This window comes from Canis lupus, chromosome 16 (assembly GCF_003254725.2).
Source record: "Canis lupus dingo isolate Sandy chromosome 16, ASM325472v2, whole genome shotgun sequence".
Taxonomy (NCBI): Eukaryota; Metazoa; Chordata; class Mammalia; order Carnivora; family Canidae; genus Canis; species Canis lupus.
In genome coordinates this window covers 15,413,106-15,427,252 of record NC_064258.1, presented here as the reverse complement: position 1 = coordinate 15,427,252, position 14,147 = coordinate 15,413,106, and the positions used below count along the sequence as shown (strand labels likewise).

At 44.5% G+C, this 14,147-nt stretch overlaps 2 non-coding genes across 2 annotated transcripts; both read right to left on the bottom strand.

Annotated features, from left to right (window-relative positions):
- Nucleotides 1–2,618: 2,618 nt before the first annotated feature.
- Nucleotides 2,619–2,690, bottom strand: TRNAC-GCA (transfer RNA cysteine (anticodon GCA)). Its single transcript has one exon. It is a non-coding gene; the product is annotated as a tRNA-Cys (tRNA).
- Nucleotides 2,691–3,648: 958 nt separating this feature from the next.
- TRNAC-GCA (transfer RNA cysteine (anticodon GCA)) lies at nucleotides 3,649–3,720 on the bottom strand. Its single transcript has one exon. It is a non-coding gene; the product is annotated as a tRNA-Cys (tRNA).
- Between the last annotated feature and the right edge of the window lie 10,427 nt (nucleotides 3,721–14,147).

The following is a 14,147-nucleotide window of genomic DNA, read 5'->3' as shown; positions in this document are numbered from 1 at the left end:
GTGCCCACGACTGAAGCTGACTCCGTTTTTTCTCAGTCTTGCTCCTTCCCCCTTGCCAAAAGCCCACTCCGATCTCTAGCCTAAATTAGATTAGGTCTCCCACCTTCCCTGTAGCTATTCTGTATTTCTCTCTGGACAAAAGTCATTCTCATTATCCGACTCTGCTTTCTCACACTGTTCCTCATCCTGTACATCTCATCAGTCACCAGGTCCTGTATAATTGCTCCTGAAGGTTTCTCTGGAATTCCTTTGCTCCTCTGCATCTGCTTCCTTATTCCGTCTGTGACACTGGGCAAGATCTTTATTAGCTTCAGTTTCTTGGTCTTAAACAGGAATACGTTTCTTGTGACAAATATGGTTAACTTCAGATAAAACTGCCAGGCATGGTTCCAGCACACAGTAGGTGCTCAAAAAATAATACCAGTTAAGGAAGAGTCTTGGCAAATTCAGTCATGTAAACATTCTTGCTAATGTCTCCTAAGTGACATCATGAGATAAAGTGATGGTTCTTGCTGCTTCTTTGCAGCCTGCAGGACTCCCTGTGACCCACAGAACAAAGTCTGAATTCCAAAACCTCTCTTACAAACAGACTCTCCTCTGTTGAAGGTCTGCCTCTGACATAAGGTCACGGTCACACGCCCTCCACCCTGTCCCTTGCATAGTCATAGTGTACACACACACACACACACACACATATTTCCAACTTCTTCCAGACACACACACACCCCTGCACGCATGGTCACACACATGTGCATACACGATGACATACAGGTTCTTACAAACATGCACCATACATACCTTTTTGATCCAGAAAGCACTCCAAAACCATGGCATCTTTGTTTCTTTGTATATGTGCTTTCCACAAACTGCCTGACATTCACCTTCCAGACCCAACTGACCCCACCATCTCTGCAGAGCCCTCATGGAGTCAGCCTGGACTGGCCAGGCTCCTTCCTAATATATTTTATGTTGCAAATCACTCTTCCCAAGAAGGAGAGCCTCTGAAAAGGGGAAGGGTCGAAGAAAATATCTGACTAGATTTCACTCACCTCCGGAACCCCAGGCCTGGCCTCTAGCTCAGCATTAAGTATTTGAGGAATTCAATTGAGAGGCCAGATTGCTCTCTGGGGTTTTGCCCTGCCCCGGGAGTGTGACTGATGGGAGAGGGGAGGCTGCAGGGCTGTTACCAGAGGCCTCCCAGGTGGCCCGGCAGGGGGGCGGGCAGGGATGAGGGGAGTACATGCAGCAGAAAGACAAATAATGAATGCATTTTCAGTGGGCTGGCTGCCTGCTGTCTACGGGCCAACCCTACTGATTCATAATGGCACAATCACAAGTGTGGCTTCAACACAGGAAAGACACTTGTTGGGAAGATACGTTCATTCCTCTGTGGGGTGACAGGCTACATAACAGCTTAGATCTAGTACACCACAGTGGGCGAAGAGGTCTCTGCTCACATCTCCATGCCCACTACTCACTCTCATTTCTATTCATTGAACTTGGTAAATGTCAAGATCCCTCTCCCTCCGCAAGAGGGTGAATGGTTGAGATCAGGAACTTTCTGGACCGAGGCAAGGTTCCAACTCTAAGTCCTTATATGACTCAGGAGCCCATGGGCTTCTTCAGCACCAACCAGGTGACTTTTCTCCCAATTTCACGGCTCTCTTAGGTGGGCAGGGGATCTGTCTGAGACATCAGCCTTTATTCCCACAAGCTAATAAACTCAGAAGGCCTGAGGAAGGTAGCCTCTCTCTCTCTCTCTCTCTCTCTCTCTCTCTCTCTCTCTCTATATATATATATATATATATATATATATATATATATATAATGAATAAATAAATAAAATCATTTAAAAAAATAAAATAAATTGGGCTTTGTAGGAACAGTTCCTTAGAGTCTGGAAAGAAATTTAAGTAGCATAAGAAGCCCCAAGAACTCCCTCTTACTCAGGAATCAGCTTATACCGATCATAGCATCTCTGTCACAGGGAACAGAGACAAGCACCACCCTTGCCACTGGTGGCCTAGTTTTATGAACTTCTCCAGAGGACATTGGTCCTAAGGTTTCATATCCACTGGAAAGAATAATTCACTAAGACCAAAATCGTTGCCTTTAGCAGACAGTCTCCAAAATAGTTCGATAATGAAAGGATTCACACAGCCACCATCTGTTCACTTACCTGAGGGCCGACTTGCAGCTAATAATAACTGACATCTGTGTACTAGGTGCTGTTCCAAATGCTTTAAATTCTCTCCCCCCGCCCCCCCCCACACACAAACCCTATGAGGTGGTACTATCATTATCCTCTATTTTATAGATGCAAGGGAGATTGAGCTACTTATTTGGGGTGACACTCTCTACCTCACCCCAGGGACCCTTAGAATCAAATCAGACATCCCCACAAGAACTTCTGATGTCTACCTGTTGCTGCTAAATGTATGCAAGTTGTCTTCACAACTCCAAAGCATGGCAAAGTTCTTGGCACCTACCAATAGTTGATGTTCAGCGAGTCAATGAGTGTAGCTGGATGGTCTATGCACGTCTCCTGGTACCTTTCTTCTTAATCTGGAGCCATCCTAGGGGCAGGGGGAAGGACTATCCAAACTTGCACATAAATAAGGGGGCACCTGGATTTGAACCAGGGACTTCTTGATCTGCAGTCAAATGCTCTACCCCTGAGCTATACCCCCAGGCTGCAGATGCTACATAATTTATACCTTTCATCTGTTTGGTAACACTTAGCTCTGCAAAATGAAGTCATGGCCCCCTTCCAGGACTGACTTTCTGGAAGTTGCCGGACCTGGTTCATGGTAAGATATCCTCCCTCAACTTGCAGCTTTCCAGGCCTTAGTCCCTGGTAGGGTCATTAGCAAGGAAAAGAGAGAAGCCACTTGAAGAATCCCACAACCCATTTCCCATTGCCTTTTTGGTTTAGCCCAAGACCCGCCCAACTATCTCCAAAACTACCCACCCATCAGGGCTCCCAGTCCTTGTCTTTCTCCTTTCAATGAAAACAGAAATGAACTCTAATTCAGACAGTATTGCAGAGCTCCAATAGTTGGGGTTTAGAGGAGCAATACTGCAGAGTTCCCATCTCCCTTGTTAGAATATCTAAGCCAGGCTGTAGACCCAGAAGGTTGAAGCAAGTGTGTAAGTGAGCTCTGGTGTGGGAAAAGACCCCAGAGGGAAATGTCTAGCCTACATTAAGAGAACCTGTATGCTATGATTTGTCTCTGTAGGTCTTACCATGACCCCACTGTGCCAAACTTTTTGGTGGGAAGGAGGGGTGAGGGTAATAATTTAAGGTTACCATTTACTGTCCTATCCTGGGAAGTTTGTTGTATCTATGCTGGTCTACTCTGGGAAAAGCCCAGCAGAATTTCCAGCATGAGTCCCTGCCTTCTCTTTAAAGACCCAATAGAGTTAAAGAAATGAGATATATAGAGAAAGGGGGAAAAGGCTAGATGCCAAGAGGAGGAGGGATACCCAGCACATTAGTATAGGCAATCATGCAAGGGGCAATCCATCCAGATTGCTGTTGTGCAAGGGCCAAACTGTAGCTTTTGATTTCAGGAGGGACCATAATTAGCATGGATGAAAGGACATTGGAATATGGGCAACAGCTGTGAATAGGAAAAACAATTGGGCAGGGGGCACCTGGATTTGAACCAGGGACCTCTTGATCTGCAGTCAAATGCTCTACCCCTGAGCTATACCCCCCTACTTGATAGGAATGTCTAATAAGCACCTTTTACCTTCATAGTCACACCCAGAACTCCTACAACACATTGTTTCTATTTGTCTCTAGAGAGCTGATAAAACGAGCAATTTATTCCTCCACAAATTCAGCCCAGAGAGGTCCTTGTCCAGTCCCTGGAGTCCCCAGCCTTACCCCTCCACATGTCTGCATCTCCCCCCTTTTCTTCAGTTTGTGGTCATAGCAGCAGCCAGAAGAAGCACTGACTAATTACTGCAAGGCCTCTTAGGATTTACTTGTCTGCTTTTCTCTAGTTCTACACCACAAAACAGCAACTTGAAGAGATCCTGCCTAAACTCTTTGGGAACACATGCAGTACTTACATATGAAGATGTCTCTCCAGGGTGTGGGTCTATTCATCAAATTTGGCAGCTGGGGAGGTTAGTGAAATTTCCAGTCCCTGATCTGGATCAAGGAGTTGTTCTAGAAGTATCTCAGAGACATGGAGACATGAGGATTACACAGGGCCTCTGGATTCCAGCCAGGGAACTCTTGAGTTACAGTGAATATCTCCACCCTGAGCTACACCGCCACCCACAGAACATAGATATTTTTAATATTATATTTTTTGTTTTTATTGAAGTACCTTGTGCAATTATTTTTAAAAGTCAAATACTGTTTTTAAAGCTTATCACAAAAAAATCAATCCTTTCTATCTCCTTCCTGCCACTCAGAGGCAACCACCTTCTACCGTTTTGCCTGTTTCTTCTAGTCCATTTGCTGCCATGATTTCAAATAATATAAATATCTCATAATATGTAATATCTAACTTAATCAGGTTTAGACATCAACTGTCTTACTTTTATGATGAAGATTATAACTTATGTGCCTTCTTCCCTTCTCAGTTTTCTATTGCAACTGTATCTTGACTTTTGGTTAAGTAATTTTCTAAGTTTAGTATTTTCATTGTTATTAGTTAGTAATGTTCATAGTGCTAAATGGAACTAAGAATTCTGGTAAAACTTTCTGTTTTTCCTGAAGTTCATGATAACTTCATGTTTCAACTGCTTAGTTTTCTTTGAATACCTAAGATTTTCCACAACCAGAAGAGCCAAAATGAACCCCGAGGAAGCGATTCTAGCTTCTCCATCCCCACTCCCTCCTGGCCTATGCAGAGGTCAGGGTTGAGGAGGGCCTGCTGAAGGCAAGGCCTGGGGACTAGATGGGGAGAGTGACTGGCAAGGAGTCTGCCTAGCAATGGAGCAGGCCTGCTGGTGAGCTGGAAGGCACACTGAGAACAAAGGACAAGCAACAAGACCCTGGGTCTTAGCTTCCAGGAGAAGAGAGGTGGCTGGGCCAGACCAGGGGCCTGATGTGGTAGCTGAGTGAAGACCAAGAGGTCTGCTTCAATTCCAAGTGCCCCTCATGTAGTCTTGTTTAACATCCACACAGACAGTTCTGAACCTCTCATTACTTTGCACCCGCTAGATCCTGAATTTGTAAAGCCTACAAATAAATGCCACACAAGTTGGAACTTTGACAAAGCCCACTTCGGCCTCAGATGGATGAGCAAATCATGCCAAACTCCCACCTTTCCCCTTGGCCCCACTCAAGGGCCCTCATCGCAAGCCATCTCTTACCATAAAGTCCTGACAAGTGCAGCTTCCCGGAAACTCCTGGCTTACCTCAAAAAGACTTGTTTATCCTTTTGGCCCTGAGAAAATAATGTTGATTAAGTAGTGCCACTGGGTGCTCTCCTGGAGGAGAAAGGGTAGAGCGGTCTGGGGTGCAATGCAGTGTCCTTCCCACCAGAGCAGAGTGACCTGACCTCAGTGAGAGATGAAAACTGATGCAGGGAGCAAAGGGGTAAAAGAAAACTCTGGAGGGCTGAGAAAAGATAGAGGGTTTCAGTGGACTAAAACCAAATGCTTGAATATAAAGCCCTTCAACCTCTGGCTCTGCTCCCCTTGGAGCTCCAACCCACTCCATCCACTCTTCGTCCCCAAGCACTTAGGACATCTCTGGAGGCACTTTATGTCCCACTTTGCTTATGCTCTTTCTCCTGCCCAGATTGCCCCTGCCTGCATCTCTGCAAGAGCCAAAGAGGCTTCCTAGAGGAGGCACCGGCTTCCTTCCACACTGTTCAAAATATGCAAAGAAACTGCCTTACTCCTTACAACATAATGTATTTGTTTCTTAGGCTAATATTTTATGTGAGTAAGCAGATTGTAGCTACAATGATACTATTATTGACTATTATTATTCCTTTGTTTTTGATGGGGAGAGGCGGTGTGGAACCTGCCAGGGATTATCAAGGACTGGCTTTAGATTTTTGTTTTTAGCTATTGTTGTGTTTAAATCTATGGAGAGGTCAAATAGAGTGAGAGGTCTCCTGATGTCCTGAATAAGAATTTCAAGTGGAATAAAACAGAGCAGTAAACTGACACATTGAAGTCTGATATAGCTTGCAGGAATCACTTGGCTAGAAGCACCCCCTGCCATATGCTCATGATGTGGGTATATGGACCTGAATTGTGAATGCCTTTAAGGGACAACTAGTCCACCATCTAGATGCTGGCACACAGTCTAAGTGAGCACTAATTAGAACAGAACTGAAACCACTCCTTTCTGGTCTTTCCTCCAAAATTCCACCAGCCAGCATTGAAGAACTCCCTAACCTTGGTCATCTTCCTGAGAAAACATTACAACTTACTCACCCCAGTGGGCCCTACCTGTGTCTGCTTGCTGTTCAGATGGAAAGCAGATGCCCCACAGTGCACTCCCAGTGTCCCTGTTGAAGGCAGGCAACCGAGGTCGCCATGTGAATGCAGGGGGCAGAAAAGTAGCCCCAGGGTGACACAGGGCCTCCTGAGTGCAGTGACTCAAAGCCTCTCATATATATAAGCCAGTTCCTTACAGTCAGCATTCTCCTTGAAGGGCTCCCTCGCCGCCCTCCCTTTAGACCCCCTGCTCTGTGCACTCCCTGCTGAGGCAGCTCAGAGCAGAGAAACTGGAGACCCAGGGGTCTGCTGCATGCTCAGTAGGGATGAGGTGCTCAGTAGGGATGAGGTGTTCTGTAGGAATGACAAGCTCAGTAGGGATGAGGTGCAGGTGAAAGGAGTTGAGTCTCCATCCCCACAATCCCCCACATAGGTGTTCATAGGTGGTGGAGGTGGGACCACGGGAAAGGTAATATCTGCAAAGCTCTAACAGTAAGTGTTAACAGGGGACTAGGCCAGTTCTGGAGAAGTTCACTTGCAGCCCCAAGAAGCTGGAGAGGCTTTCTGGCAAAGATTAAAACCATCTGGGCTCCCTTCTCTCCTTTCAGGAAGACTCAACCCTGCAGGGCCCAACAGCGAGAAGACAGTCATTCATAAGTCAAAACCTGAGAGGCGGTAGGAGGCATGTGGGTTTGCATGGGAGACCCTTGATCTGTAGGTAGACCCCCTGCCTCCACCTGCCCCCACCTGTTCTAGCTGGCTCCTAAGCAACTGGTCGCCCCATCAACACCCTCTGTTTATTTTTAGGCACCCCACGAAACCAGCTCCACTGCAGACTGGATCCATTCCTGCTCACCTTGTCCTTTCTCGGCCCCAACCTCCTTCCACCCGACATCCCTGCAGCTCCTCCTCACCCCAGCTCATGACCAAGACATCTAAAGCCACTGATGTTATCCTAGAAAGGCATTTAGAATGCTCCAGAACAGCGGTTGCTAAATGTGGCAGCCCAGGAGAATCATCTAGTGTTTCTGTGATGTGGGAGGATGAAAAGAAAGAAGAGTGTTATTGAGAAAGAGAGCTTCTTGAGCCCCAGCTCAGACCAGTAAACCAGTCCCTCTGGATTGGGGGCCTGAGGAATGTGTGTGTTTAATCACCTTCCCTGGTAATCCTCCTGTTCAGACATACCTTGGGTCCACATAGCATCTTAATATGGTCATGACTCCAACCACATTTTTGCTTCTGGAACTTTCCACTGCCTTAGCACAGGAGATGACTTAGAGAGCTCCCTCTCTGTCTCCTGCAGCTTTCACAAAGGACAGCATCCCTCAATCTGCCAAACAAGTGCCAGCCAGAAGGTCTCATTTGGTGGGAGTACAAAAGCCAAACTCAGGCCAGGGAGCACCCAGATTTGAACTGGGGACCCCTTGATCTGCAATCAGATGCTCTACCCCTGAGCTATAACCCCTGGTTTACTAGTTGTCTAATAAATATCTTTTCACCTGTGTTGCAACACCTGCCTCCCTTGTGCACTGAAATTTCTATCAATTTTTAGAAAGCTCTGGAGATAAAGAAAGTCTCCCTTCAGGATATTAGCACCTTTTGGCCCTGTTCCTCCATATAGATCCCACCCTCTTCACCCCTCCCACTTCCACCTAACTCTGGCTCCCAGAAACTTCTTTGCTCACAATCTTGCAGTCTTGTTTTTCTTAGCACCGCTTTGAAGGCCCTACCTGAAAACTCATTGCTAAGAGCTGGGCCTCTTTGGCCTTCCTTGCTCTGCTCAGCGAGTCCACCTACTTACAACTTGCCCTCTGCACCCTACTGTCCCACCACGGGATGGATGTGGGGGCTTCCTTCCTCATCTCTCTGCTCTGTCCTCTCGCCACAGTTACCTCCTGGCTTTTGGCAGGGTCCTGACTGAATATAGACAAATGGCTGGAATTATTTAGCTAGAGTGGTACAATCCTCAGCCTGGGGCCCAGGAAGCCACCCCAACTGTCCTAAGGAGGCTCACACCAGAAGGTCCGCACAGTTGGAGCAGCAGGGATGGTGCTGGAGAACCTCTGCTGGATGAACCCCTGCCCTGAGGCACAGCACTGCTGCCCTAGGAGGTGAACCTCCTACTGGCCCGCATACCGTCAAGATCAAGGCCATTGATCACAGAAGTGTAGAGAAAAGACACTCACCCAAAAGGGGCCCAAGGGGCAGTGAGAGTGCGTATTATGCCTATTATGTCTGCGTGCTCAGAGTGCACAGACTTACAAAGGGAAACCGGGGGAAGGGGAGTAACCCCCCATCATTCCTTCAATCTAGTTTAGTGACTTACGTTCATGACCCAAGTAGAAAGTCCTCCTTGTTGAAAAAATAAAAAGCAATGTCTCTGCATCTTTCTACAGGACCCACCACAACAGTAATCATAAAAGTTAGTGTGCGATAAATTTGTTGGATGGAAGCAAAGATAGCAACCTTCACAAAGGCTTCTGTATGCAGTAAATCCAGATTATCTGAGGCGCCACCAGCCACATAAACACCATTGGTGTTTTGGTGTCTGTTCCTTTAAACTCAACACCTCCATGCCACCCCACCCCACCCCCTACCCCTACCCTCCACCCCAAGTTGGGGCTCTCCTCTTTGTTGCCAGAGAGGAGCCAGTTCACCACAGAATGCCCCTTACCAGCTGATCTCCCTTGCTGGTCTTCTGGCTCTTTTAGTGATGTTCCCCCTTCTTACTGAAAAGCGAAAAGGCAGAGAAGGAAGTGGGGAAATCCTCATACTAAAATTCCTCTTGTTAAAAAAAGATTCTCAAAATCCATTAGGAGGGCGTAAAAAAAAAAAAAAAAAAAAAAAACAGCACCACGAATCACGATTCACAGTGGGGCAGCATTGGAAGCCTTCTCTCGAGAACTCGGAAACAAGGCAAGGATTGTACCTAAAACCAGAGATGGTGTATTAGGGCAAAAGAGGGGGGAGGGGAATGGAATAGAAGACACAAAACATCCATTATTCACGGATACTATACTTATCTCAATAGAAAATAACCTACAAAGTATTTGAATTACCGAGTTTAATAAATGTCAAGACAAACCATGAAATTATCAACATCAAATCTACTTCTATACACCAGTAATGAAGAATTAGAAATAAAATATTTGAAAAGATAGCATTTAAAATAGTAACAAAAATATGGGGTCCTAGGAATAAATAAAAGTTGTACAAAACCTTTTTAAATTTTTTTTTAAAAATAAAAAATTTTTAAAGATAGATTTATTTATTTGTTTGTTTATTTATTTATTTATTTATTTATTTATTTATTTATTTATTCATAAGAGACACACAGAAAGAGGCAGAGACATAGGCAGAGGGAGAAGAGGCTCCCTGCAGGGACTCAATCCCATGACCCCTGGATCACGACATGAGCCAAAGACAGATGCTCAACAACTGAGCCTCCAAGGTGCCCCCAAACCATTTTTTTAAAGATTTTATTTATTCACTTGAGAAAATGAGAGAGATCATGTGAGCACAGGAGCAGAGGGGAGGGGCAGAAAGAAGCAAACCAGGATCCCAAAACTATTACCTAAGGCAAGGGCAGACTCCCAACCAACTGAGCCACCCAGGTGCCCCCAAAACCTTTGTTTAGACAATTTTAAAGTTTCCTTGAAAGACATTAAAGGAAACCTAAATGAATGAAGAAATATGCTATATTTTGGATAGGACAAAACAATGATTTTGTAAAGATGTTAATGCTTCCCAAATTCATCTATAGATTCAGTGCAATTCCAATCAAAATCCCAATCATGATTCTCATCACGCTTGACACGCTAGTCCTAAAGGTTTTGTCGGAAGAGAAAGAGCTGGGGAAAGCTAGGGTTTTCCAAAAGAAAATGAGGTAGACAAGGAAACTAGCCCTATAAGCTGTGGAAACTTATAAAGCTGTGAGACAGGGTAGTACTGGCCTGAGGACAGACAGAGAAGGCTATTAAAACCAGAGGAAGATTCTAGAAATGGACCCATCCATAGAAAGAAACCTGCTATATGGGAGAGGTAGCATGGTAGGTAGAGCCGCGGGGAAGGATGCACTTTCCAATACATCTCCATACCCAAAATAAACTCCAGGTGGATCGCAGACTTCAATATAAAGACAAATCTTTTCAACTTTAGAAGAAACTATGAGAAAAACCCTTTAAGGAATTTGAAGCAGAAAAAGAATGTCTTTATTAAGACACACACAGAAAAACCATAAAGAAGGGGCACTTGGGTGGCTCAGTGGTTGAGCCTCTGCTTTTGGCTCAGGATGTGATCCTGGGGTCTTGGGATCAAGTCCCACATTGGGTTCCCTGAATGGAGCCTGCTTCTCCCTCTGCCTGTGTCTCTGCCTTTCTCTGTGTCTCTCATGAATAAATAAATAAAATCTTTTTTAAAAAATGTAGAAAAGGATGGATGCATTCTAGTTCATGAAAATGAAGAACTTCTGTGCGCTGAAATCCTCTGGAAAGAGAGAATAAAGGTGAGTCACATATCAGGAGAGATTTGCCAGTGAAGGTACAGTCAGAAATCAGAAGCAACACTGGGCATTTCCACAGAGAGAATGTAAGGTGGGGAATTGGTTAAGTTGTGCTTAGGATGTGCGAGGAAAGAGAGCAGCAGAGCAATGCACACCTCTTACCCCAGAAAGTGGCGCTCACTCCTGGAGCTGAGAGGGAAAAGGGGAGGAGCTGTGGTTATCAGAATGGAGAAGCCTGCAGGAGGGGCTCTGGAGAGTCAGGGCTCAGACTGGCCAGGACAGGGTTCTGGTGCCTCAGTTTCCTTAAAGGGAATGCTCTGAAAGTCGTTGTGCTTAGGTGCTGGGATGTACAGACACAGGCACCAGCAGATCCCAGCTTTTGTTCCCAACCACCAGCTCCGTCTATCAGCAGTAGCACCCGTGCTGCCACCAGATACCTGCTTGAGGATGAGAACTGGTAGCTAAGCAGAAGTGGTAATTTCCTACCAAGTTTTCACCAGCCCCTTCCTGGTCCCATTCTAGTGGCAGGATGTGCTTGGCTGGATTTCTCTTCATCTGTTTCCACCTTGCCATCCCTTGCCACCTCCCTAGGAGGTGACTCTTCTTTGATCCTCCAACTCCCTCTCCTGGACTGTTCCCTCTACCAGCCCATCACGTAATTGTGCAAGGTCTTATTTCTATAATAATTCCCATATTCAATAACACTTACTGTGATTCCACTGCGTTGATTGAATACTGACTGGTACATTCCAGTGGGTTTATTTTTTAAACTTTTTTCATTTGGGTATGAAACATACAAAAATGCACAAATTGTAAGTGTTCATCTTTATGAATTACAAAAAAAATTATAATAAGCCTGGCAACCCTACATCCAGATCGATAAATAGAACATTATTCAGAAGAGGATGAAAATGAGGTGTGGAGGGGTGGAATAGGGAGTGGCTCTTCCCTGAGTATACATTTTCCTATTGCCTAGACTTTTAAATCACTTTAATATTTTACACTTCAAAAAAAAAAAAAAGACCTGCAATAAGTATGAGGAGATAAATCTAAAAATAAATATAAGCAAAATCCAAAAACCTAATGGTGGGACACCTGGGTGGCTCAGCGGTTGAGTGTCTGCCTTTGGCTCAGGGCATGATCCCGGAGTCCTGGGATCGAGTGCCATATCGGGCTCCTTGCATGGAGCCTGCTGTTCCTGTCTCTGCCTCTCTCTCTGCCTCTCTCTGTGTCTCTCATGAATAAGTAAATAAAATCTTAAAAAAAAAACTTAATGGTATATCTTATGGATAACATGACCACGAAGAAGAAAACATTCTCAGTGCTATGTATTCTAAGGGGAAAAAAAGAGATATTGAACTACAATGAGACATTGAACTTCACTTGGTAAGTTGTTTTGGTATAACTTACAAAATCTATTTTTTTAAGATATTATCCATTTATTCATGAGAGACATACACACACAGAGAGAGAGGCAGAGACACAGGCAGAGGGAGAAGCAGGCTCCATGCAGGAAGCCCGACATGGGACTCAATCCCCGGTCTCCAGATCCCACCCCCGGCTGAAGGCAGTGCTAAACCGCTGAGCCACTGGGGCTGCCCACAAAATCTATTTTTAAGCAAATGAATAAATATATTGATATTTTGGGGAACCAGGGCCCTAACTGTGGGAGACAGGGAATATTAATCCAGAGCGGAGGAAGGCAAGGAACTGGAATTCTCCCCTAGAGAGGGACTGGAATTGTCAGCAGCAGTGTGAACATACACACAAATGTGTACACACATGCACACACAGTTCCTGACTCTGCCCTCTGAAAGGGGCTAGAAACAAAGTCTCTGTGGCAATGAGCACTCCTAATGCTCACATTGTGGTTACTAAATACCATTAAAAGGAACCAGGAACTCTTAGAGAAATGGCTGAATCCAGGGCCCGGCAAAAAAACCTAAAAGGTAAACAACCTAACATCTTGTGCCAGAAGGAGAGAGAGAGCTCCAAAATTGGTGATTACTATGTCAACAGAACACAGGGCTCACTTGAAGATGCCTGGCACTAGCTCAATTTGGGACCATTTGAGCATATAGGACAAACAAAAATAGGAATGTAGCTCATTAAATTAAAGAATCCATGAATTCCGTTTTATTACAGGTTTTGTTTTCTTATTTTAGGTGGAGAAAGGAAAGCTGTTCTTAATCCAAAACAAAGTCAACGGAGGGCGGGTGGTGGTGGTGAATGGGTGACGGGCACTGAGGGGGGCACTTGACGGGATGAGCACTGGGTGTTATTCTGTATGTTGGTAAATTGAACACCAATAAAAAATTAATTTATTAAAAAAACCCAAACAAACAAAGTCAAATAATAAATGTAAAAGGACCAATAGAAATCTCAAATCACCATTTCCTAACCATCAGTGTGGTAATTGATTTTGGTCAGAAACATTCATGGATGCTAAATTTGCAAGATGAAAATTGTTGGGAAACAGGATTATAGAAAGATCCATCAAACATCATTTTGACTGAATAATCAAATTCAACCTCATCAGTTGTGGAGCCAAGTGACATCATTGCCTCTTGATGTAATGCATAGACATAGGATAAACATATATAACATATATGCATAACACATGAACTTAAATATAACATAAAACCTGAGAAGGACTTAGTGTCACCTATGTAGCCATTTTGCGGAAATATTGGACATTAAATAATGAGGAAACAATCAGAAAAATCCTTCTCTCCAAAAGTAAACCACTATCCTGTTAACACATTTTTTGCCCTATTTGTGGACTTTCTATACCCACACCTCCAACGCTTCATTGGTGAGATCCAGCCAAGCTATCATATGTATGTTGACCACAGGGACAGTTCTGCCAAATAACTCAGCAGGGACTCTCCAAAGCTGTCAATTTCACGAAAGAAAATGGAAGACTGGAGAAGCATTCTGGATTAAAGCAATCTAAAACCACGTGACAACCATATAAAGTGCTTAAGGCTTGACTGGACCCTACGTTGGAAATAAAGGACAATTAACAATGACATTCTAGGGAGAACTGAGAAATATAGAATATGGTTGCATAATAAATGATTGGACCATATCATTGATAAGCCTCCTGAGTGTGCTGTGGTTGTATAGAATGCCTTTGTTCTTAGAAAATCAATGTTGAACTACTTAAGAGTGACAGGATGACTTCAACAAAGTTTCTAATGAATCAGAAAAAATTTCATACACACAC